The 19,556-nt window shown below is 41.6% G+C and overlaps 1 long non-coding RNA gene across 1 annotated transcript; it reads left to right on the top strand.

The window, feature by feature from the left end:
• Positions 1–18,120: 18,120 nt before the first annotated feature.
• Positions 18,121–18,507, top strand: LOC125382687. The gene is made up of 2 exons (XR_007222544.1): positions 18,121–18,194; positions 18,380–18,507. It is a non-coding gene; the product is annotated as an uncharacterized LOC125382687 (long non-coding RNA).
• The last annotated feature ends 1,049 nt before the right edge of the window (positions 18,508–19,556 follow it).

Here is a 19,556-nt window from a genome sequence, read left to right as displayed (position 1 = left end):
GACATTTATCTGAATCGATGCACTGTTTCACGGCTTTGGACTGAAGTGATCGGAACAGGATGCAGACAGGGAGACGTTTGCTTTCCTTAATTCTTTATATTTTCGGCTGATATTCTTCGTAGATGCAATGAATCAACTGATCTTGGGACATGTTTTAGTCAGAAGTCAATACAAGACTCTAATAATGTTTCTTGGAATACTGAAATCGATGGTCAAGCACAGGCGCAGTCTGATATCTCTGCTAGATGTTATCTGAAGGGAGTACTGAAGTTTATAACGAACACGCTTATACCGAACTGATGGATATTACGAACTGTTTTTTTTGGTCCCGTACATTTGCTGTATATAGGCTGTATATGTAAAGAACTAAAATTAGTGGTCCCTTTTAGTTCGTTTAATACTGTATTAAGATAACATCCATTCTCATTCGCAATGACACCACAAGGAAAAATGTTTAAAATCTAGGTTTAAAATTATTATTTTACAAAGGCTAATTACAAAGAAATCTGGAGCAGACCAAGCATGCATTGCATTGATCACACCATTAATTGTGATCAAATGCGATCAAACTTAATCTTAAGATCCAGCTAATCTCTACCTACATTCAAAAACGATTTCAGAAATAATGTGTTCAATAAAACACAATCAAAAGACAAATTACAGTAAATAACTGAGTGAATGTTGTTTAACGCCACAGTCAGAATCGAGCCTGGAGCTGGTAAACCAGTGACTGAAAGCATGGGCAATGATCCACGCCGCCAGGATACGATAACAGGCAAGCAGCTAAACCCAAAAGCCTGACCACCTCCCCACTATAGTCTGTCTCAAGTCTCTGAACCATATCATTTTCCGAGGCGGTCGGGTAGCCTAGAGGTTAAAGCGTTCGCTCGTCACGCTGAAGACCCGGGTTCGATTCCCGACATGGGTACAATGTGTGAAGCCCATTTCCGGTGTCCCCCGCCGTGATTTTGCTGGAATATTGCTAAAGGCGGCGTAAAACCATACTCACTCACTCATATCATTTTCCTTTCGGCCGAGCCCTTACAATAATACCAAATACATGAATCAAGTCTAGATTTTCCACAATCTCCCATCCCTTTGTGGCTTCTTTTTAATATAAATGAAGTTGTTTGTTTCTATAAATAAATATATTATATATATTTCCAAAGACTAAGGTTAATGGACCTATGGTGACAGAGGTTCCCCGCAAAGGCGTAGATCAGAGAACATTTTTAGTTTAATTTATGACACTGTGTAGCTGTATTTGTACTTCCTCAATAGAAAAAGGGAAATATACACGTATATCGTTCCGAAACGGTACACACACACTTATGTCTTTTCTTCAAATTACACCTAGTCCCTGTAGTATCAGGCAACGCCCATGGCGAGTGGAGTCACGATTTTGACCTTGAGTCTGCTCGCTTAGCCTGTTTGGTGTAAACCCGCCGCATGCCGTGCGTCAGTCGATTAAGTTTCATGAGATATTATTTTAAAGCAATTCAGACATTCAGGCATAATATAAATAATGCATAATGAATAAAATGATATATTATACCAGCGAATGGCTTATGCATTCTGTACACATATATAATTCATGGTCACAAAAAACAATTGGGATGATTATTGTTTGCAATAAACCAGTATAACGGTGAGTATTCATCGTAGATGAGAATCAATGTAAGACTTGATATGTATTTTGGGAACCTGCTTCAGGTAGATAAGCATATCCGTGCGTAGATTGCCTGCAGTATAGATTTAATGATTTTTGGAACTTCACGTGAAAACACTTCACAACCGACAATGACAATTTTATTTCCGGATTGTTGTTACGTGAGATTTCATTTCACATTTCACATACATATTAACGCCATTCCGATACCTTTCTTCATGTACGCATTGCTTCGGATACGATGATACACACTGTAGCTAACAGGTGAGGTGAGGTGAAATTGGGTTTAACTTCGCGTCCAAGATTTTTGCACTTATATAGCGACGTGCATGTACGTGTATGTGTTTGTGTGGCTGCTTTTACTAGTCCGGACTGATGCCGATTTATAGTGCTAGCTCACTGAGATACCATGTCGCAGTTTAACACGAATACCCCACTCAGACACAGTATACTGACTCCGAGCCGACCAGTCCTTGTTTTAGCCCCTTAATGCCGAGCGCCAGATAGGGTAACAACAAGTACCATCTTTTAACGTCTTTTGGTATGACGCTGCCGGGGATCGAACCCATTACCTTCCGCTCTCCGGGCGGACGCTCTACCACTAGACCACGGAGGCGGTCCATGTAGTTAACAGACAAGTGTAGGGTTAATGTAAGCGGTATCACACACCTAATGCAATACTATGAGACTAACGTGTCAGCAAATCATATTGAAACAGAAATGAGTCGTTGAACATGACTCGTAACCTCTACTTAAAAAAATGTGTGAACTCGGATAGTTTGTGTTTTAAACCCCGGGGAAGCGCTTGCCAAGCGTCAAAAACAAGCCAAGATAACTTAGGGGGTATAAGTGTCTACTTTGAGAGTTGACATTACGCCGCGACAACAATGGCATTGTTTGAATGTATCATATGAGACAAGTACTTGGTATACACATGATGCAGCGTTCGGGTGAAACTATGTAGCGCTATTCTCGGCGGCTTCAGCCTGGGCCAGATAGCGACCGGTCACTTGGCGCTCTTCCAAAAGTGGTAATATTTCAGATATTTTGTACAAACAAACATGTTGTTTCAACTCCTCTCAGGACAACGAGGACGACCTCGCAACACTTCATGACCTCTCGCTCAGGTATAGAAATAAACAAGACAAGGGCTACGTAGAAACAGGTCTTTCGGAGATTAGACAATTGTATATAACCTAAGTTGTATACATGTATATCAGTTGACATACATGCTGTACAAGCATTTGTTTTTGTAGGGTATATCATGTATGGGTCTCACGCATCCTGATTGATGAATATTAAACATGGCCTGTTCACCAATGCAGTTGCAGGGTCAGGCGTACAGTGAACCTACACAAGAGTAGAACGTATGTTGAACAATAGCATGACCATCAATAAAGTTTTGATTGGACGTTCACAGGCTGTGGCATGTGTCTCCGAGCCATTTTTGTCCAGTCTTCAAAGGGACTGGTTATTCTGTCGACCCCCATTAAATGTGACATCTTATCCCCGAACACCCCCCCCCCCCCCCCCCCACCCATGTTTATCATAAACTGTGTTGATACATACAATACATACAACTAAATGGAACTACGAGATGCTGAATGAAATGAAAAATGCAGTAACGAGTACTCTGGTATACTAGTTTAAATATGCTTATTAAGTCACAGTGGAAACATTTAGCCGAAAATATGCTCCGTTGCTCGTTGTGGAAGGGTTTAATATTTGTCGATATTTTGTGACAACGACAGACATATTATTTTACCCAATACGCATTTAAGTCGAAATAGGATACTGGTTGTCTAGAAAAATAGCTGTCATGCCCCGTTTAACAACCCATAGGTGGATACCGGTTAAAGGGAAGTAACTCTGAAAAGCCGTAAATATATTTATATCAGGACAAAATCGAAGTAAGTGCATTGTTGAAGGCTGCGGTGTTCACGTGTACTGTCTATCTACAAAGTGGCTTACGTGTAAGGATTGGTACGTCATTATAAGGTTTGGAAATGTATCTGCAGGATAAAGAGACAGCCGGATACCCTTGTTATCGGTTGTTACAAAACGACAGTGACGCCTTCGTCTCAGAAGGCTAGCGTGCAAGTGATTGGGCAAAATGAAATGACTTGGGGCTGAATAAAAAATATATGTATTTATGCAGGCACATGTTTGTGCTTACGCAAGAGGGTTTTATACACATCGCTGTAGGTAATCGTAATACTTTATAATATTATTATTGGCAACCTTTTGCCAGGACATATTCATATTACCAAAGACGTATATACTCTATATAATATACGTCCGTGATATTACTTACAACGGTAATTGTTCACAAACAATAGTTTTGTACACTTAAATGTTCGTTCACTGTATCTGTACATTGTACATGTACGTGACCCCCCCCCCCCCCCCCCCCTCCCTCTAAATGCTGGATCCGAACAAAAGCGTGTCAGCGTGACGTGGTAAGAAAAGATGCGAGTCTCAGACGTTTGCCTTTTGTTTAACCCATGAGCAGGGGTATGGTGCTGGCAAACCGAGGGCGAATTAGGGATTCGAACCCACTGGATCAAGGCATCACTAGAGACAGTACAAATGTGAACCTCAGATGATTTAGGGGCGATGGGGTAGCTTAGTGGTTAGGTCGTTTATTCCTTACGCCTACTCGGGTTCGGGCCTCCACGTGGGTATAAGTGGTGAAGCTCGTTTTCTCCGTCAGGGTGTAGCTGAAAGGTGGCTGGTACGTGGCTATATCCTTACTCATGTCCATACTCATGTCCATACTCATGTCCATACTCATGCCTTAATGGTAGACTAACATCTTGTCTCTGAAGGTGTCAAATTTTAGTTATAAACTATAACCCAGAGACTTTCTTCATTTTCAGACTGCGGTAATCTAGACTTGTCAAATATGATAGACTTGCATGGGTTATATTGGATATATTTGTTTCAGGGTCTGTATGACAGACAGTCTTGATTATACAGAACTTTAATTTATTCGCACAAGATACACAGACAAAGACACACGCAGACAGACAGACAGACACAGACAGACGCGCACACACACGCACACACGGACAGACAGACACACACACATATACAAAGTGTAACCTCCTCGTCAAGTACAGCTGTATTTCTGTCTACAGCATAGCGTGGATAACTGCACGAGTGCTTCCCTTACACCAAGAACGATGACGTCACACGAATGTAAGTGATTCGGTTATATTTACTTTGAAACGCCCCGACGACGTGCGAGCTTTGCGGGCGGCGAAGCACACCGCCTTAGCAACACAATACGACATGAGTCGGCCTCTGTCTTACGGTAAATAGACAAGACATGTTTTATTGCATGCACATGATGCGTGCGAAATCTCACTCTGGGCCATACGAGCAGATTGGGATAGACTATTAGCATTGCATGAATAGAGGCTGTGCGTCATTTGGATGACGTATTGATGTACGTTTTAATTACCTTTGTCAGCAGAAAAAAACCATATTGAACCCCGTTTATTGTGTTTAGCCTAACGTGAATATTGTTGTGTACATGTGTTATTGCCAGTGCGATTTGACATAATTAATGATTTGTATACGCCTCTGGCAATCATTAAACTTTGTCATGCGCAATCAATAGTGCTTCCCTTTGAGCAAGTCACCGTATCCAGTGTCAATAGAGTACTCATTCAGGGGGTACGGGTGGCCCAGTCGTCTAAGGCGCCGCGATTCGCTGTGCAGAGTCGCGTCCCTTGGGAACGCCAGAAACCTATGATTGTGGGTTCGAATCCCGGTTGGCCCCGATTATGTTTCTAGGTTTGTCAGCACCATACCCGTGCTCGGGGTTTCATCGAAGTGGTAAACTTCTGAGACCTGCATCACTTCGGGCTTTCCTCCCACATTAAGCTGACACGCCGCGATATAACTGGAATACTGTTAAAAGCGGCGTTAAACCCAACTCACTCACTCACTAGAGTACTCATTCTAAACACGTGAATATACACCCACTCAGTGATTGGAATGACGGTGATCTACTGGTTTAATTATATTGTTAACACGTGTGTTAATGAATCATAGTTTCATTAATACGCATGAAAGTAGAATAATCGTTGTTTAGTGTTCGAATTTGATGAAATAACAGACAACATTATTGCAAGGTGTCGATAATATGAAATTAAAAGGGAGCTTGGTCTTTTTGAAAAAAACCCTCAAAATACTGTTCAATTATGATATTGCGTCAGGTTTTACCCCAAAAGAATGGTTCACTAGATGCTCCAAAAGTCATATTTATATTTGTATGTCAGAAAAAGGTATTACAGCTGTCTCCACCAAAACATAAAATAGGAAAGGAACAATGTCATAATGAATCAGCTTTTGCCCAAAACATCACCGGATGTTAATTACGTGTGAAAGACGCTATGTCTTGAGTTGAGAGCAGCTTCCACGATGTTGAAACGGAGAGAACAGGGAAAAAGACATCTTAGAGTGCTTAAGAAATCTGACGCCGGAGAAAATTCTAAGAAATACTAAAAGTGAATCTCAATCTATGAATTTTCTTTGCGAGTTAAGTGCATTCTTAAGAAAATTTGAGAATTGTTTATGAATACGACTCGAGGTATGTTTTTGACAGTAGCGAGGGAAGATTTTACGTTCGCTTCTGACAATTGTCAAAGCAATGCGATGTTGCCCTACATCAGTGTTTGAAGTTGACATCGGCCCGTAGGCCCGAGGCCGACAGATTTGTTCTCGGGCTGATAGTTTTAAATTTCAGCAGGACCTCGCGGCCTGTAGTATATTTAAGTTATGAATTACCCTCCCTCCCTCTCTCTCTCTCTCTCTCTCTCTCTCTCTCTCTCTCTCTCTCTCTCTCTCTCTCTCTCTCTCTCTCACACACACACACACACACACACACACACACACACACACACACACACACCTGCATTCTTACCTCACAAACTGACTTGCTCGTCTTAGTCCGCCTTTGACACCACGACCGCCTCCGTGGTCTGGTAGATAGAGCGTCGTTTGCCTGTAGAAGAGCCGCGTCATACCAAAAGACGTTTAAAGATCGTACTTATTTCTTGTTGAACGCAACGTTAAACTCCATTTTATCTTCACCACTGAAACCACACGATCCCCAGTTTAAATGCAACATACGACAAGATCAGGGCCCAGTAACACAAAGCGGCCGTAGCGCTAAGTCGATCTTAGCAGTCATACTTTGATAAAGAATTACGACAGTCGTAGCCTCACGATCGTCTTGTGGAACGGGAACAAATGCAGATGTTTTTTTCTGGTTTTGCAGGGATATTGTGAGTGTCCATAGCTCATGTAGCTGATTGCTTGGTGTGTTGTCACGCGAATAGTATTCAGTATTGTCAAGGAACTGAAGCATTCTGACCTTCCTGTCAATATTTCAGAGAGGGGCGGTCTAACGCCTATACACAGCTAGGTGGCATAAACACATGTATAATCTAAATAGGGATTTAGTGTTGAGAAATACGTACAGTTAACACCTTCTCCGTGGACATAGCATGGATATATAAGCGAGGGGTGGTAGGGTAGCTAGTGGTTAAAAGTTTGGCTCGTCACGCCAAAGACCAAGGTTCCATTTAACTCAAATGTGGATTCTTGCTGTCTCCGTTCCAAGTGATTGAGTGTAGACAGATGCTACACAACGACATTCATTCAGTGTACACTTCTGTTCAGTTGGCAGTCACGGTATCTATACTACAATGGTTCCGACGGAATATCCATCACTGTGTTTCCCGTGAATACAAATAGTTCGTTTTACATCAGGCGATCAATGCACGTATGGAGGATTGATAGGCAGGGCAAAAGACATGAACAAAAAGGAAGAGAAAACAGTCGTGTATTTTACTATTCATAGAGGATATGCCAATGACCACGCGAGTCTTTCAAAGGAGAAGATGTATGTGTGGGTTTCATCTAACAGTGTTCTTGTTCTTTGGGTTCATGTTCTTGTGGGTCTTGGGGTATATTTCATGAGGCTTGTTTCATATTTCATATTTGAGTGAGTGAAAATTGTTTTACGCCGATTTTAGCAATATTCCAGCAATATCACGGCGGGGGACACCAGAAATGGGCTTCACACATTGTACCCATGTGGGGAATCGAACCCGGGTCTTCGACGTGACGAGCCAACGCTTTAACCACTAGGCTACACCAACGCCCTTATAGTTGATACAGCGAACTTGTTTATGCGTCGGTTATTTATGCTATATAAGAGTATATTTATATACATTTCCAAAATAAAACATGAACGCCAGAGAATAAACAATCATGATTATCCGCCGAATGAAATTCCAAGGGGCGTGAATGGCAAAAAGCGGTGAAAATTATATGAATGGATAACTGTAAATCAGCGGTGACACCAGGTGTTCCTTAAAAGGGTAAGCATGTCCTGCCCTACCGGTATACCACATACATTATAACATAATAAAATATACAGTATTTCGGATCAGAATGCATCTTTAAAGGGCTTTAAAAGCCAAGTTTCCACCCTTGCCGAACGGGGCTGGAATTTCCAGCCTCGATCGTAGCGCCACCAGTGGCTATTACGAGTAATGACTCTTCTATGTCCCTCCTACTGACCAATCAGATTCTATCTCTCATATCACTTGCATTTGCTTCAAACAAAATGGCGGCGCCCAGTCAAGACGATTTGATAAATCAATAAATATATTGTAATTAATCGAGTCTTACCCCACCAAGTATATCACATCACTTGAGCATCTTCATTAAATACATTAACAGATTTGCAAATATCTGTCGACGCCCAGGTGACGTACACATATTTTGCAAATCCTGCAGTCGAACGGAATCTACACGTTGAAATCCATGTTGTTTATGAACCGGATGCCTAGTTCGTTACGTGCTTTTGATTGGACTATGCATAGACTCGTTAGACCAGCCAAAATGTAACTGCGGAATTCCAGCCTTGTTCGGCAAGGGTGGAAACTGGACATTTATGGTCAGTTAACGCCCTTGCCTCGAAAAGATGTCAAAGTGTACCTATAAACAATCTAATCAAATAAACAGTATAGTATAGAGATGGGCAGTTACCAAAGGAAAGGCACAACTCAGTGAAATTACATTGCAATACATAGAGAATGGTGTTGTAAGACAACTGACATGTACTAACTGACATCCGTACAGTGAGATTTTCTATGGCTATTAATGCACCTGCAGGTGAGGTGAGGTGAGGTGGGGTTTATCCAAGATTATTGCACTTACGTAGCGCCTGCATACACGTGTGTGTGTGTGTGTGTGTGTGTGCGTCTGGCTTCTTGTACTAGTCCGGACTGATGCCGATTTATAGTGCTAGCCCAATGAGATACCGTACCGCAGTTTAACATGAATACCCCACTTAGACAGAGTATACTGACTCCGAGCCGACCAGTCCTTGTTTTAGCCCCTTACTGCCGAACGCCAGACAGGTTACAACAAGTACCATTTTTTAACTTCTTTTGGTACGACGCGGCCGGGGATCGAACCCCGGACCTTCCGCTTACCGGGCGGACGCTCTACCACTAGACCATGGAGGCGGTCTAGTGCAGCTGTAAACCAACTGACCTAAGTTGGTGTACCATGAAGACAACGACCGACTCACACACCATCCACCGCTGTTTGCCGTGACAAATCCCCAGAACACATTACAGCATGTCGTGATATAGAGTAAGTGAGTGAGTTGGGTTTAACGCCGCTTTGAACAGTATTCCAGTTATATCACGGCATGTCAGCTAGATGTGGGAGGAAACGTGAAGTGATGCAGGTCTCAAACGTTTACCACTTTGTTGAAATCCGCGAGCACGGGTATGGTGCTGACAAACCTAGAAATACGATCGAGGTGAACTGGGGTTCGAACCAACACCATGCGTTTCTGGCGTGCCCAAGGGACGCAACTTCGTCAGCGAATTCCGATGCCTCAGACGAGTAGGCCCCGGGGGCCCTTGTTATAGACATGCTTTTAGAATTTTCTTACATATACTAAAGAGTACAATTCCAGACTCTCTTTGATTCTTATTTGCAATAATCAACCTTATACACTCAGCTTAGACTATAGCTACACAAAAGCGTATCTCTCTTCTGATCTGCTAAATTAAGACATATGCCTTTCCCGTGAACAAAACTGTATAAAAGGTTACACGATTTACGCTAGTGTTTGCCTTGGTGTTTAACCATACACTTTTTTATGATTTTGTTCTTCAAAACGCAAGCCGGATATATTTATCCTTCGACCACAACACATCCATTACTGAGAGTTTCCCATCTCGAAGGCAATAAATGGATGATGGAAAACAAAAAGGGGATAATGTTAAAAGTCAGGGAAGTGAACGATCTGGAAACCACAAGGGGATAAACTCAGGTAGTTGATTGATTTTGTTACTAATGTAATGGAGATGTCTCGCATTACGGGCAGAGCTACACGCTAGGTAATGAAAGCCTCTATTGATGAAGCGAAGGCACGAGAAGAACTTGAGAGTCCGATCTGTTCTTATAGATCAGACCCCGTTGTCAGCCCACGTCCATGGAATGACAAATTACTTGTGCTGCAAATGTTGGACGGTATTGATTTTTGTTCGCGATGTTGATGGTTTTTCTCATGTTTGTGCCAAATGGCTGTCTGCGGTAGTAATCGCCGTTAATGTAGAGGCCGAAAGACACTGCAAACTTCATTGCCCGTAGGAGCTATTTACCTCGTCCTAATTTCGATCACCAAGGCGCGCCCCGTTTAACCGCGAAGACCTATTAGTAAATCGATCTTAAGGAAGTCGCGGTGCTGGCAAGTTTACGACAGTTTGAGTAGAATGATGATAAATGTTATATACCTTCTCCCTGTGGGTTTGGCTATGTCTGCGAAGTATGTTTTCATATATCGAGGGAGAAGGGGCCAATCGCTCCTGCACTAAGTGATGCGCTTTTCCCAATAACTGTGGAGAAACGTGCAACGTATGTGATCTCCTGATCTGATTATTCAAGAAATAGGGATGTTGTTTTCGTTGTAAGAAACGCATTCTTATCATAATAGAACTAAACTTGCATAATCTAACTCGAAACATGGCAAAAGAAAATCGATAGAAATCTTTACCGTAAAGAACACAATAAATAAGATCAAACTGGTATAGCGACGGGCATCACGAGTGTGGGTGTGAGTGGTTGCTTGTACTAGTCCGGACTTTTAGTGCTAGCTCAATGAGATAACATGCCGCAGTTTAATATGAATACCTCACTCAGACACAGTCTACTGACTCCGAGCCGACCAGTCCTTGTTTTAGCCCCTTAATGCCGAGCGCCAGACAGGTTACAACAAGTACCATTTTTTAACGTCTTTTGGTACGACGCGGCCGGGTATCGAACCCCAGACCTTCCGCTCTCCGGGCGGACGCTCTACCACTAGACCTCAGAGGCGGTATCCGTCTACTGAATTCTCTGATTACACTCGGTCTGAAACAATGGGTGAATCTAAGTTTATGAGTGAGTAAGTGAGTATGGTTTTACGCCGCTTTTAGCAATATTCGAGCAGTATCACGGCGGGGGACATCAGAAATGGGCTTCACACATTGTACCCATGTCGAGAATCGAACCCGGGTCTTCGACGTGACGAGCGAACGCTTTAACCATTAGGCTACCCGACCGCACGTTTATGAGTACTCACAATGGCCGAATGTTGGCGGCCCCTTGTGTTGTGAAATCTAGGTGTATACGCCTCCGCTATGTTTGATCGATGCTACGGATATAGACGTACGGTCGATAAAGCTATAAATAAACAGAAACAATAACTCTCGCATGTGTATGGTTTATCATGAATAAACCTCGAAACTGAAAATCAAAACTATAAATAAATCAAGTTCAAAAATGGCGTGTTAAATACATGGTTGCCACATTTCAACATACACGTATTATTTTGTATTAACTTTGGTCATTTAACATTATATATATTTACGAAAGCAGTTTATTTAAGCCGTTCGTGTGTGGGCCAAATGTACACCATTATTATTTTTTAAATGTTGAATCTGCGTACAAAATACGATTTTTTGGCGTCCCGCGTACCACACTGCTGAATCTCAAATAACCTCTAAATTGACCCGCGAATCCCGCGTACCACACTGCTGAATCTCAAATAACCTCCACATTGACCCGCGAATCCCGCGTACCACACTGCTGAATTTCAAATAACCTCCAATTTGACCCGCGAACCCCGCGTACCACACTGCTGAATCTCAAATAACCTCTAAATAGACCCGCGAATCCCGCGTACCACACTGCTGAATCTCAAATAACCTCCAAAATGACCCGCGAATCCCGCGTATCACACTGCTGAATCTCAAATAACCTCTAAATTGACCCGCGAATCCCGCGTACCACACTGCTGAATCTCAAATAACCTCAAAATAGACCCGCGAATCCCGCGTACCACACCGCTGAATTTCAAATAACATCCAAATAGACCCGCTAATCCCGCGTTCCACACCGCTGAATTTCAAATTACCTCTAAATAGACCCCCGAATCCCGCGTACCACACTGCTGAATTTCAAATAACCTCTAAAATTGACCCGCGAATCTCGCGTACCACACTGCTGAATTTCAAATAACCTCTAAATTGATCCGCGAATTCCGCGTACCACACTGCTGAATCTCAAATAACCTCTTCATAAACCCGCGAACCCCGCGTACCACACTGCTGAATTTCAAATAACCTCTAAATTGATCCGCGAATTCCGCGTACCACACTGCTGAATCTCTAATAACCTCCAAATAGACCCGCGAACCCCGCGTACCACACTGCTGAATCTCAAATAACCTCTAAATTGACCCGTGAATCCCGCGTACCACACTGCTGAATTTCAAATAACCTCCAAATTGACCCGCGAATCCCGCGTACCACACTGCTGAATCTCAAAGAACCTCTTCATAGACCCGCGAATCCCGCGTACCACACAGCTGAATCTCAAATAACCTCCAAATAGACCCGCGAATCCCGCGTACCAAATGGGGATTGGCAGCACATCGTGCACATCCCTTACCAAAATGACGGAAGGTGTCCGGCGTACTGCGCTCTTGCCGAAACCTATGATAAGCAATGGCCAAACAGTGGACAAACTCGCGGCAATTCCTGTGTTGAAAAGCACTCGAGTATCACGCGTGTTACACGAAGATCGGGTGGTTAAAATGGCCGACAGTATGCCATCGTGTGTCGACGACGAGATGGTGTTACCAGCAGCGCCTGGTCCGGACTCGATTTTTTTCAGGGTGATACGGCTGGACTATTGCTGGCTGCAGCATAAACACTATTCGCTCATCGACTCACTGCCTCGGCGAGACTGGGCCATCAATAAGACATTGAGGGTCTATGTACCCATTCTTGCACTGCTTTTATATGTTGATAATACTGGTTCAGCTGCCAAACATGTTCACAAACATAAGTAGTCTGTCATCTTCGTAGAACATCGGGTGAAATCGGATCTAATAATACCCTAGTCACACAAGAGGCGGAATGAGCCGGAATGCCGTCGGAATGAAAATTCTTTGTTTATTCCTGGATATTCGAAGCGCATTCTAAATATTCTGACTGCATTCAAACAGCATTCTAAATATTCCTACTGTGTTACAACTACATTCGAGCTGCATTCGAGAGCTGATACACCCGGACTGTGCAAGAATCATTCGAGGCGGGTTCGAAGCGCATTCTAAGTATTCGAACGGCATTCTTACAAATCTTGGTCAATTTGAAATTCCCTCCCGCATGTGGCACGTATTTTGAAAATTCTACATTCCGTCTGGTTCTGCTAGATTCCTGCTGATTCCGAATAAGTGTGACGGGGGCTTAAGCTAAAATATTTTTGTTTCTGTATGAGAGGTTATCCACTGAGTGAGAGGGGAGAAGTTGTCGAAAAGAATTCTGAACGAATTATATCATTGTTGACAGCTTCTTTAGCTTGTCATCGATAAGGTTCCATTAGACGGGACAATGACCCAGAGCTTCATCTACATCCTTGGAACTACCCTCTGGCAAATTATTTCCTTGGTGTGGAATATTATAAGGGACATTCTCACGTACTCGCTCGTCAAAATATGTCAAGAGTGCGAGCATGCGAGATCGCGAGAAAGCGAGATTTGGCTAAAATCTCGCCATCTCGCATTGTCGTGTTTTTGCACATTGTACTTCTTGTCAATTGTCGAGAACAAGAGAATGCAACAATTGGACATGAGGTAAAATCTCGCAATCTCCCAATCTCGACTTTTGTCAAAAAGTACTATCTATGTACAAAAACACGAGAATCAATAAAAGGAACCACGATATCGCGAAAACGCGAGAATGCGACATATTTGATGTTAAGCGATGATATTACTACAGGTTGTGTAACAGGGCAATGTATATGCTAGGTGTGAGTTTCTATAGTGATGTCTTTTAGTTCGTTTTTTTCGTGTGTGAGAAAACACTTGGAATTAATACATATTCGGATATTCAATGTTTTCTCATTACTTATGCATATGCTATAATGGTGCAAGTTTCGCACGAAGTTGTGCCATATCGGCGCTTACCTGCTCTGAATAGTAACATCTCAGATAGGTCTAGATATACTCGCCTAAATAAAGAGGGGATCAGGAAACATAGATGTTATGATCGGCCGTAAGAAGAAAGAGCAGCTTTGAAAAATGACTGCCAGAGATAGAATGGTTTGGGAACCAATACCTAACGACTCAACACACCCAAAACATTGCACATGCACATACCCTGCAATTCCTCCGCGCACGTGGGTAGGGGTCATTCTTGATTTTGACACTTCAGTGAAAGGTCATCAACTGGCTTTAATGTAGTATTTGTGACAAGATTGGGAATGCGTCGTCTTCAACGTGATGATCGCCTGGCTGTTGGCGCGCTTCAAACTGGTAGAGGTAGCCATGTTCAGTGACTCCCAGTCTGTGTTTTGCAGTCTTTGGAACAGGTTTCTGCAGACACAAATGTTAATGTTTGTTTGTTGTTTAACGCCGCACTCAGCAATATTCCAGCTATACGACGGCGGTCTGTAAATACCAGTAATCGAGTCTGGCCCAGACAATCCAGTGATTGACGTTATGAGCAGCGATCCAAGCTATTGGGATACGATGACATGCATCAACCAAGTCAGCGAGCCTGACCATCCGATCCCGTTAGCCGCCTCTTACGACAAGCATAGTCACCTTTTACAGTAACGTACAGTCGGCAATGTTAACCTACATCAGTACAGCCTGGCTATAAATATAGGAAGTATCTTAGTGTTTTGGCAAGGTGTAGCTGCCATAAACCCTAGGTGCTAGGGGTGTACAGTACACGTGGCTTTTCGGACATGAGTGGGAGGAGAAATGACTCTAAGATTAGACACAATTCCGACCTACGTGTATATATGTAGATTTCTGTATCAAGGAGCTGAGCGCAATCTGACAGAATGCATTATGGCGGAGAAAAGATTTATAGATAACCTATTTAGATATAATTTCTGACTTGAAGTAGGAATACTTGTATAACAAAATATTCGGTTACTTTAAAATGTGTTGCTCTTATTGAATCGTTAGTTAATGAGTGAGTGAGTGAGTGAGTATGGTTTTACGCCACTTTTAGCAATATTCCAGCAATATCATGACGGGGGACACCAGAAATGGGTTTCACACATCGTACCCATGTCGGGAATCGAACCCGGGTCTTCGGCGTAACGAGCGAACGCTTTAACCACTAGGCTACCCGGCAGCCCTAGTTAATGAGTGAGTGCGTGAGTGAGTGAATGCGTGAATGAGTGGGTTTTACGATGTTTTAGCAATATTCCAGCCATATCACAGCGAGCAGAACCATGATATAACGATCAGGGTACTCTCCCCAGTTTGTGGCATAATATAGTGTTTGTTTGTTTGTTGTTTAACACCGCACTCAGCAATATTCCAGCTATATGACGGTGGTCTGTAAATAATCGAGTCTGGGCTAGACAATCCAGTGACTGACATCATGAGAATCGATCCACGAAATTAGAGCCTTCGTCAGCGAGCCTGACCACCCGATCCCGTTAGTCGCTTCTTACTATGCTAACACACGTGAACACAGCCAGCTACTAAAGTGCATATCTTGAAATTCTCTTTTCAAAATTCTTTTAAAATTCCTTGCTTAATTCCTTCTGTTCAACAGCCACTCCCTGGGTAGATGTAATTTACTTTCATTTAATGTTTTCCCACAGCGTAACCCTGTCGTCACATGGATGACATTCATTATTTGGCTTTGTTGACACTTTGAATACTAATAGAATTTCGTTTAGTGAAAAAAAAATAAAAAAAAAATTTGTAATTAGGCTGTTTAAAGAAAGGTGTTTTGATATTCACTGACTGAAATGGGTTTTATGAGAAAACTTGTTGAGCTGCATTGTTCTCATTGGTAGGAAATTCGCGAGAATCCCAACTGTCGTCAGCATGGCCGGTTTCAACCCGTATTTTCTACCGAAACACATTTCCTGTCAGTGAGCTTTTTCATGACCAAGCATCTCACAAACAAACCGGGAACATTCATTTGCAACGCCTGCGCGCGTGTTATCTTACATTTCATAACTATAATTAGTATTTTAAAAGATATATCTAGCGATAACGAATGTGATTATTATGTATGTATGACACGGACATCTGTGCATGGTGCTCTACTTTCTATAACCAACTTTTCAGTTGCCCCATATCTTGAATGTTCTTTAAATCTAGGTTTAAATTTATCCCAAGTTTCAGCGTTATTTAGAATCTAAAGCTTGTTACCAGCGATATTGTTGTACCCGGGTCTAAGGTCCACCAAATATCAATGTTCTTGTTGTACACGGGTCTAAGGTTTACCTAAATATTAGTATTCTTGTACATGGGTCTAAGGTTTACCTAAATATAAGTGTTCTTGTACACGGGTCTGAGGTTTTCCTAAATATTAGTGTTCTTGTTGTACACGACTCTAAGGTTTACCTAAATATCAGTGTTCCTGTTGTACACGGGTCTAAGGTTTACCCAAATATCAGTATGATTGTACATGGGTCTAAGGTTTACCTAAATATCAGTGTTCCTGTTGTACACGGGTCTAAGGTTTACCCAAATATCAGTATGATTGTACATGGGTCTAAGGTTTACCTAAATATCAGTGTTCCTGTTGTACACGGGTCTAAGGTTTACCTAAATATCAGTATGATTGTACATGGGTCTAAGGTTTACCTAAATATCAGTGTTCTTCTTGTACACGGGTCTAATTCTTATCCAAATAATTGTGTTCTTCTTTTACACGGGTCTAAGGTTTACCTAAATATCAGTTTGCTTGTACACGGGTCTAACGTTTACCTAAATATCAGTATTATTGAACATGGGTTTAAGGTTTACCTAAATATCAGTGTTCCTGTTGTACACGGGTCTAAGTTTTATCCAAATATTAGTGTTCGTGTTGTACATGGGTCTAAGGTTTACCTAAATATCAGTATTTTTGTACATGGGTCTAATGTTTACCTAAATATCAGTGTTCTTGTTGTGCACGGGTCTAAGTTTTATCCAAATATTAGTGTTCTTCTTGTACACGGGTCTAAGGATTACCTAAATATCAGTATGATTGTACATGGGTCTAAGGTTTACCTAAATATCGGTGTTCTTCTTGTACACGGGTCTAATTTTAATCCAAATAATTGTGTTCTTCTTGTACACGGGTCTAAGGTTTACCTAAATATCAGTTTGCTTGAACACGGGTCTAACGTTTACCTAAATATCAGTATTCTTGAACATGGGTCTAAGGTTTACCTAAATATCAGTATTCTTGTACATGGGTCTAATGTTTACCTAAATATCAGTGTTCTTGTTGTGCACGGGACTAAGTTTTATCCAAATATTAGTGTTCTTCTTGTACATGGGTCTAAGGATTACCTAAATATCAGTATGATTGTACATGGGTCTAAGGTTTACCTAAATATCGGTGTTCTTGTTGTGCACGGGTCTAATTTTTATCCAAATAATTGTGTTCTTCTTGTACACGGGTCTAAGGTTTACCTAAATATCAGTTTGCTTGAACACGGGTCTAACGTTTACCTAAATATCAGTTTTCTTGAACATGGGTTTAAGGTTTACCTAAATATCAGTATTCTTGTACACGGGTCTAAGGTTTACCTAAATATCAGTATTCTTGTTGTACACGGGTCTAAGGTTTACCTAAATATCAGTGAATATGCCAAGATGAAAGTTTTTTCTATTGATTAGGTTTATGATGTTAATTTGTTCAAGATCTCTCATGCTTCTCTGTGGTCAAGAGGATAAAGATGTAGACTTGAATTCCAGTAAGGTTGTTGGTTGTGAGTTCAAACCCAGGTTTCAACAATGAGTTTTTTGTATAATCTGAAATGTATATTGAAGCCTCAGTTTCACTTCTTCCTGTCATGTGATCAGGTGTGAGCACACAATCCCCATGCAATAGATGTACATGTGCTGTGTGATCCTCCATGTTGCCTGCCGATTGTCACAGTCTGTATGAAAGTATGTTGGAGCACAAATGTAAGTTTTCTTTTTGTATTTCTGACATTTTGTGATGATAGGTAAATGCATTTATATGCTATTGTACTTCTTAAGTTGAAAAAGTGAAATTAATGCATACACTTTAAGAAATGTCAAAAACATGTTTATATAGAAAGTTAAGGTCTAAATGTCACAAACTAAATTTCTTTTACTTTGTATTGTAGTTTTCTAAACCTCGTCACTTCGTCACTGGAGGCATCATTTCAATGTTAACAGTTCGTGATGCAAACGAAACTTTCAGTGTGAAACGTTTAACGATATGACACTGACAATAAATTCCCTGTGATGCGAGCGTTTCAGAGTTTTCGTGTTCTTGCATCTACATTTGTTTAGAAAAATTTACAGACCGTGATAGGCAGGAAACATATCAACGTTAACTCCGCCGTGATGTTCATAGAGTGTGCGGAGGGCCAGCAGTGTTCAACTACTGTAGAGGTAAACAGTACAAGTGTTGATGGCCAGCAGTGTTGACTGTATAAGAACAATCCTTGGAAGATTTGAAGGTCAGCAGTGTTCAACGATTGTACTGGTCAACCAAGAAGTTTGTGTGAACATTTGATATCGTGATCCAGTATTGTGATCTTGATCTTGTGTTGTGCTAACATGAGATAATGGCATCACAAGACGACAGTGTTCATGTTTGTAACGTCCCTGATGGACAGAACGTTGAGAAAAACTTTCACCGTGAGAATCCTTTTGATGGTGAGAATGATGATAGTAGACGTTTACGTCAACAGAGAACTTTAAAAGAAAAGGGAATCAGTGAACATTTACGTTTCATGAAAACTAAAACTGTTGCTGCTCTTTCAGCTTGTACAAAGAAGAAAAATGAACTTGATCGTTTGATGGACAATTATGATAATTTACATTTAGTTAAAACTGGTTTTGATAGATTTAATGATTTGTTTTTCTCTTACAGAACATGTGTAGATATTTCTTGCAGTGAACTTGAGGAAGATGAGAAAACTAGTGTCATGAAGAGAGCTGAGGAGAAACTTTGTTCTTTCCTGAACTTTAGAGACACAATGGTGAGTTGGATTCAGTTTGTTGAAAAAAAAATGACAAATGAAGTTGAAGATGATTCTGTATCAAAGAACAGTTCAGTAAGATTTAATACGTCAAAGCATTCTCTGAATTCAAGATCATCACGTAGCTCTTCAATCAAATCTTTACATACTCATGAAATGGCAAAACTTGCTGAGCTTCGTGCAGAGAAGTCCATGTTCGAAGCGCAGATGAAGGTGAAAGAACTTCAATTAGACATCCAGATCGCCAAGTCAACAGCCAGGGAAAAGGTGTTTGCTCAGATAGAAGGTCAACGAACCAATGAAGAGGTAAAAC

The sequence above is a fragment of the Haliotis rufescens genome, unplaced genomic scaffold (assembly GCF_023055435.1).
Source record: "Haliotis rufescens isolate VD_foot unplaced genomic scaffold, xgHalRufe1.0.p SCAF_20, whole genome shotgun sequence".
Taxonomy (NCBI): Eukaryota; Metazoa; Mollusca; class Gastropoda; order Lepetellida; family Haliotidae; genus Haliotis; species Haliotis rufescens.
Note: the sequence above shows the minus strand (reverse complement) of the source record. Positions and strands in the feature narration are given on the sequence as shown.